General features: G+C 53.7%; 1 non-coding gene across 1 annotated transcript; it reads left to right on the forward strand.

Annotated features, from left to right (window-relative positions):
* Positions 1 to 17: 17 nt before the first annotated feature.
* On the forward strand, positions 18 to 172 carry LOC143219912 (5.8S ribosomal RNA). Its single transcript, XR_013011510.1, has one exon. It is a non-coding gene; the product is annotated as a 5.8S ribosomal RNA (ribosomal RNA).
* Positions 173 to 7,500: the final 7,328 nt, after the last annotated feature.

Here is a 7,500-nt window from a genome sequence, read left to right on the forward strand (position 1 = left end):
TCAAAAATATATACGATTACCCTGAACGGTGGATCACTTGGCTCGTGGGTCGATGAAGAACGCAGCTAATTGCGCGTCAACGTGTGAACTGCAGGACACATGAACATCGACATTTCGAACGCACATTGCGGTCCACGGATACAATTCCTGGACCACGCCTGGCTGAGGGTCGTTTACGTAACCATAAACTGCTTGCGTTGCTCTTGTAAGTCCCCGCCGTCGCTTACCTCTCCAAATATATTTTTGGAGGGCGCCAAAGAGCGTTTCGGAGTCGGGTTGCAAAGATGCTACGTACGAGCGAATGATGGGCGTTTCGTCGGCGTTTGTCGCGGTTCTGTGAAAATTGCCAATTTTTGCATTGCGTCTTATAAACACATACAAACATATATATCTAGTTTCCACGAGAGGCGAAGTAGGGATTGGTATTTCTTACGTTCGGACGTGAGTGTTTTTACGGTGTCGTGAGTCGTATTGAAAATACGACCGCCCGTAAGGCACCGCTTCGACGAGGATCTCCAAATCTCTCACCTTCTCTGCGAAACGATTCGCCTTGCGGAAAGAAGCGTTTTCACTCATGAACATTTAACGCGCTCCCGACGTCGCCTGAAATGATGCGTATATACGAAAGAGGTATATTTACAAGAGTCTCGCGAGACTACAGAGATGGACACACAAATTATAAAAGAAAGAAAGAATACTGTGTGGCACACAGAGTGTGTGTGGTGTGGCAATGTTAAGCCCCAGGGAGAGAATATGCCTGTGCGTGGATGAGTTTCTTAACTCTACGTTATAATTGCCATACGGCGGAGGGTCGTCGTTGCCGGCGATTTCGACAAACACATTCCTTTTCGAGTCTTCGAGGGAAGAGACGAAAGAGATCTCTCGTTCTATCGCGAACGCTTTGATGATCGATGGACAGCGGAGCAAAGCGCAGCAATGTGCGGGATGAGCACGTCGTACTTGATCGGGTCGGAATTATTCCCCGTCGTCGACGTGTCCTCGCTAATCTGTGCGATTGCCATTCCATCGCCACGTTCGCGTTGAATCGTATTGATGACGGCCTATGAGCGTCTTGAGATCTTACTCTCTTTCTCTCGTGTCTCTAATTTGGTTTTGCGTTTGATCGATGATAAATCGTTTCGTGCGCAACGTTTCTGTACCCCCGTGGTTTTTGGTTCAATTATATAGAAGTAGAGAGAAAAAGAAATCCCACCGGGTTATATGTATTATTATTATTTTTTTTTAATAATATGTATACTCCTCTATTGGCGAGGCTTATTTCGAACTTGATTGTCACACGACGCAAAAGACACACTTGTGTGTTCACGCACGGAACAGCACCGCGGAGAGAGAAAAGGTATATCAATGAGAAAACCTTTATGTCGGTCGCCCCATGTCTTTTCTTTTCTTCATTGTCGATTCGTGCGGAACCGCGCGATCTGTCGGTCGTCCAGTCCCCGAAAGTTCTTTTCGACGGACGTTAAAGTTAACCGGCCAGATCGTCTAGCGAGAGTTTCCGATCGACGAGATGTGAAGAAAGAATTATATTGACACTTTGGTGTGGCGCATAAGGCATATATCGGTTTTTTGTTTACCTTTCTCTCTTCTGTCGTGTAGTGTTGTTTCGTTTTCTTTTTTTTTCTTTTTTTTTTGTGCTTTGTACGTTTTCGCGAGTACTACTTTTACGCTCTTTCGGCCGAAACACACAAAATTTTGTATCACGTACGACGACCTCAGAGTAGGCGAGATTACCCGCTGAATTTAAGCATATTACTAAGCGGAGGAAAAGAAACTAACAAGGATTTCCTTAGTAGCGGCGAGCGAACAGGAATTAGCCCAGCACTGAATCCCGCGGTTCTGCCGTTGGGAAATGTAGTGTTCAGGAGGGTCAATTTATCCCGAGACGTCGAACCGCGTCCAAGTCCATCTTGAATGGGGCCATTTACCCGTAGAGGGTGCCAGGCCCGTAGCGACTGGTACGCGTTTCGGGAGGACCTCTCCTTAGAGTCGGGTTGCTTGAGAGTGCAGCCCTAAGTGGGTGGTAAACTCCATCTAAGGCTAAATATGACCACGAGACCGATAGCGAACAAGTACCGTGAGGGAAAGTTGAAAAGAACTTTGAAGAGAGAGTTCAAGAGTACGTGAAACCGTTCAGGGGTAAACCTGAGAAACCCAAAAGATCGAATGGGGAGATTCATCGTCGACGAGGCTGGCTTCCGTTGGTGCGCAGATAGCCCGTAATGGGCCACTTCGGTGGTTCCAGTGCGAGGGTACACCATCTTCGGCAAATGTTCCGGTCGCGTAGTCGTGCACTTCTCCCTTAGTAGAACGTCGCGACCCGTTGCGTGTCGGTCTACGGCTCGAGTTGTTGCCTGTCGTGTCGCCTTCGTGCGCACACGGCAGACGCTCGATCGCCTGGCCGGCTGCGTGACGGTACTCTGACGGTATCGGGCCGCAACCAATCCATTTTCGAATGTGTGTGCGTCAGGCCCGCCGCAAGCTCGGTTAGTTTGTCACCCGGATGGTACGGACCTAGCGCCGGCTCCGGGCCTAACCAGCTGTTAGCAGGCGGTGTCCTCGGACTGGCCAAGCTTTGAATTACCGGTCAGCGACGCTACTGCTTTGGGTACTCTCAGGACCCGTCTTGAAACACGGACCAAGGAGTCTAACATGTGCGCGAGTCATTGGGACATGTAAACCTAAAGGCGCAATGAAAGTGAAGATCGTACCTTAGCGTCGATCAAGGGAGGATGGGCCGCGTCACGATGCGGCCTCGCACTCCCGGGGCGTCTCGTTCTCATTGCGAGAAGTGCTCCTCGTATTCATTGCGCAGAGCAGTAAATGGCAGGGCCGTCGTGGGTGCTTGTCCCCTAAGGTGTCGGACTGCAGCTCGGTGCAGTCTAGTATCCGAGACGAGTCCCTGGTGCAGACCACACGACATTTACGTTTAAAACTGCTTGTGTGAGCTACCCAATCCCACACCTCCGGTGGTGGGCAACGGATGCCGCTTGCAGTAAAGATGTGTGGTAGAGCCGTGACGCAGCTCGACGGTCACCCATCAAACGATACAAGAGAAGTCTTGTAGACATGGGTTCTAAGGGGAGGGGGAGCCCCGCCGGCCGGCTACCGGCGCCCCCTCATATGGTGTCGGCCTCTTAGTGGCAGTAACCTCTTAGAAAGGGACCACAGAGGAACCGTTCGTTCACATAGTGCGCGCATGGGCCTTAGGAAGGGGAGTGCCGAGCACTCTTGCCTTCTGCCGTCGAGGGCACGCCGGCAAGCGTTCGAGATGTCGGAGCGGGCCTTCTGGTCCGTCACTAGTATTCGAGCTTAGCCGTGTCAGTGGCCCGACGGTCGGCTGCCGCCTGCCGCGAAGTGGCGTAATAAGATGTCTAGTCGCGGTGGCTGAGTCCCCTACGTCCGAAAGGCTGGATGGTCCGGGCGTGTGTTTGAAGGAATGTCGTCGGTGCACGTTGTAAGGGAGTCTTCCCCGGTTCCATGCCTCTACTCTAGCGCGGTAAGGGCACCGTCGCCGCAGGCTGACACTCGGGGTGTCATACTGGGGGGGCCCATCGGCCCCCCCAGACCCCCCGATGCGGTCGTAACTATGACTCTCTAAGGTAGCCAAATGCCTCGTCATCTAATTAGTGACGCGCATGAATGGATTAACGAGATTCCCTCTGTCCCTATCTACTGGGTCCTAGAAGGTCCAGGGTTTTATTCCCTGGTGCGCCAACCCCTCCTCCAAGTGGTAGGACCTGGACACCCTCGGGTGACCGACGGGGCTCTGGTAAAATGAGCCCTTACGTGAGTGAGTCCTATGCGATCACCGTGGCTCTAGTATAAGAAAGAGTTCCTACGTGAGTGAGTCCTATGCGATCACCGTGACTCTAATATAAGAGAGAGCTCCTACGTGAGTGGGTCCTATGAGACCACCGTGGCTCTAATATAAGAAAGAGCTCCTACGTGAGTGGGTCCTATGAGATCACCGTGGCTCTAATATAAGAAAGAGCTCCTACGTGAGTGAGTCCTATGAGACCACCGTGGCCCTAATATAAGAAAGAGCTCCTACGTGAGTGAGTCCTATGCGATCACCGTGGCTCGCTTTGAATCGGAGAAATCCTCGCCGTGGTGTCGAAGGACCGGAGCGTAACCCGGTCGTACACCACGGGAGAAACTCCTAAGTGAGCGAAGCCTCCGGTAGTCCCACCGGAGCCTACACCCCGAGCCACGCGGCAAATGCCACGAGCCAAGATGAGGGTAGAGGAGTGACAAGCGGTGCGTGATGATATGAGCGCACCGCGCCGCCAGCATGTGAAACAGGCATATGCTGGTAGGGCGACGCCTAGCCGGCGCGTGAGGAAGGCACGCGACGGCAAAGACACGTTTTAATGGGGGCGTGTAACCGCTTGCATGAATAATGTAGTCTAGAAGCAACTACAAAGCCTCCGACGGAGGGAACTGAGCTAAACGTCGGAGGAACTCGCAGTCGAATGAAGAGGGCATTCAGAACTTGCGAATAGGAGCGAAAGACATGAGTCGAAATAGACGGGAACTACGACACCCGTCTAATAAGCAAGTGCTGGAAGCAACACGCCTCCAGCACTTAGAGGAATCGATGAGTACTATAGAGGCAACACGCCGCTGGTACTTATTGATTCCTATTTTGCTTTGAGCACTTTTGCAGATTTGCATGTTGTATGTCCAGCAATGTGCAGGGCGGCAAAAAAGATCCGACGGGGCGATGTTCTCCCCAATGAGCCTGCAGAGTCAGTGGCAACACGCCGCCAACTCGAAAAGACAATCCCAGAAGCAATACGCTGCTGGGACTTAGAAAAATCGGGTCACCCAAAAGCAATACGCCGCTGGGGACTCGATAAAATCGGGGGAAGCAACACGCCGCCGGAAGATAGCCGATAAACATGCAAGCGGAGGCGCCGTTGTCACTAAAATTATATAGAGGTGGACGCCGAGGTGACGCTCCAACGGAGCACTTAAAAGTGGAGGAGACAACCACTATAAGTACTTGTCTCCCATTTCCCTAGCCGCTGGGCCGTCCCACCCGACGTGCTAGCACCCTGTCGGAAACGAGCCGCTGCCGACCGAGGCCCGGAACTCCTGCGAGAGTCACACTGTGACCGCGGTTTCGAGCTCCATCGAGAGTCAGGCAGAGGCCAAAATTACAGAGAACAATTACAACTAGTCGCTCCGACAGGAGGATCCCTCCGTGCACTAACCTATACTCCTTCACTTTTCCAGCTGACCCGGGCACTGGGGGTCTACCAAACCAGCCGCGCTAAAAATTTACAAACATGATGGTCTCCTCAAGCTCAAAATACTCCGGAGGTAAACTCGCTCCCCATTCGGATCTCCGGGTGGGAGCTGGGCCGGGGGAGACTAACATGGAAGCGGTGAGAAGACTTCGGCCGGCAACACTTCGCCCGTCAGAGGTCGGAGGACAACGTGGGACACACACGGTCGCACCATCAGTCGAGACGCGGAGCCCCCGCGTAACGCGATCGACGACTGCGGCCGCCTCCCTCGCGAATTCTCATCACCGCGCTTCCTCCCTCTCCGCGCCGACGATGGTGCAGACCCAACGAGGTTCCGGTCTTCAGGCCGTCCAAAACCACCCGGGAAGGGAATCGGGAATTAGCTCCGCGATTAGCTCCGCGAACAGTCCCGCGATTGCGTGCGAAACCGCGTCCGTGCCCGCGTCGACCAGGGCCTCTGTGCCCGCAAGCGCTTCGTCTCCGCTCTCGACCAGCGTCCCCACTACCCACTCGAACGTACAACAAGGAGAAAGGCTCTCGGAGCCCGCGACCGCGAATGCGTACACGGGAATTAGGATAATGCAACTGAACATGCGACGTTCAGATGTAGTCAGCGGCGAAGTGCGTCAGCTTGTAGCCGAAAAGCGACTTGACGTCCTGTTATTGCAGGAAATGTACGTCAGGAAGCAGGGCGCGAGCAGCACTATTTGTAGCTTAGGAACCGGAGTGAGGATCGTGGCCGACCAAACACAAACTCCGTGGGCTGCCGTAGCCGTTTGTAACCCTCACTTCGACGTAGTATTCGTCTCGCAGCTCAGCAACTCCCACTGCGCGTGTGCAGAAGTGCTGGCACCCGGCTGCTCGTTCTACGTCGTATCGTGCTACTTTCAGTACTGCGACGAGATAGAGAAGCACCTCAGTCACCTCGAAATGGTGTTCCGTTCGCTGAGGGGGCAGAGAATGTTAGTTTCGTTAGACGCGAACGCGCGATCACCCCTCTGGGGCCCACAGACCGCCGACGACAGAGGAGCCCAGTTGGAAGCACTCATAGCATCGTTCAACATGGAAGTTGTGAACGACATCAAGCAGCCACCAACCTTCTGGACACCGGGAGGATCATCCTACATCGACGTGACATTGGCGTCACCATCAATGGCCGGACTCATCCGCGAATGGAACGTCAGGGACGACTGGACAACGAGCGACCACAGAGCCGTGGACATCAGACTGCGGGCACCAAAGAAGACTTCACCATCATCAGCAGGACGGAACGCAGCCAACACCAGATTCAACACGAAGAAAGCCAACTGGGAGAAGTTCGAGGAGCGCTTAGCCGATCTCTCCCGAACGAGACTGGCGCCCCTCGAACTAGAGTCGGCGGAAGGGGTCGAGAAAATGGCAGAAACGCTTGCAGACATCATAACTGATGCCTGCACAGCGTCGATGCCACGTAAACGTAAGTTTAGGAAGTCCAACCCGTGGTGGACGAAAGAGCTCACGGAGCTCAAGAAGGCCGCATACCAGCGGAGACGTGCCTTCCAGCAAGAAAGAGACGAGCTCGCTCGCCCCCAGAAGAAGCTGGCCTACCGCTCTTCGGTGCGTGAGTACAGCAGGGAGGTGAAGAAGGCGAAGCTCAAGAGCTGGCAGAAGTTCGTAACGTCGCACGGGAACGAGGAGCCCTGGGGTACCGTATACAAACTCCAGGCGAAGAAACTCCAAGTTCAGAGTGTGCTTAGCACACTCCGGCGTGATAATGGTCATACGACCAGCGCGGTAGAAACAGCTAAGTTGCTGCTGGAAGCACACGTCCCCGAAGATCGCGTAGAAGAAGATACGCCCGAGCAGCGTACGATTAGAGAAAGTGCACGGATCGCGCCAAGCACTGAAGACGCCTCTCCGTTCGTTAAAGAGGAAGTCATCGACGCGGTTAAGACCTTCAAAAATAATAAAGCACCGGGGCTTGATTGTATCGAAGTCGGAGTGCTAAAGGCAGCGGCCAAAGTCATTCCCGACCAACTGGTACGGCTCTTCAACGGGTGCCTTCAGTGGGGCGTCTTCCCCTCGATCTGGAAGGAGGGCTCCCTCAGAGTTCTCTTGAAGGGCGAAGGGAAAGACGTGAAGGACCCGAAATCATACCGACCGATTTGCCTCCTCTCTGTTGTAGGAAAACTATTCGAGAAACTCCTCAAGAGGAGAATAGACCAGACCGCGATGGCACCGGGCCAGA

This window comes from Lasioglossum baleicum, unplaced genomic scaffold, assembly GCF_051020765.1.
Source record: "Lasioglossum baleicum unplaced genomic scaffold, iyLasBale1 scaffold0091, whole genome shotgun sequence".
In the NCBI taxonomy this organism is placed as follows: domain Eukaryota; kingdom Metazoa; phylum Arthropoda; class Insecta; order Hymenoptera; family Halictidae; genus Lasioglossum; species Lasioglossum baleicum.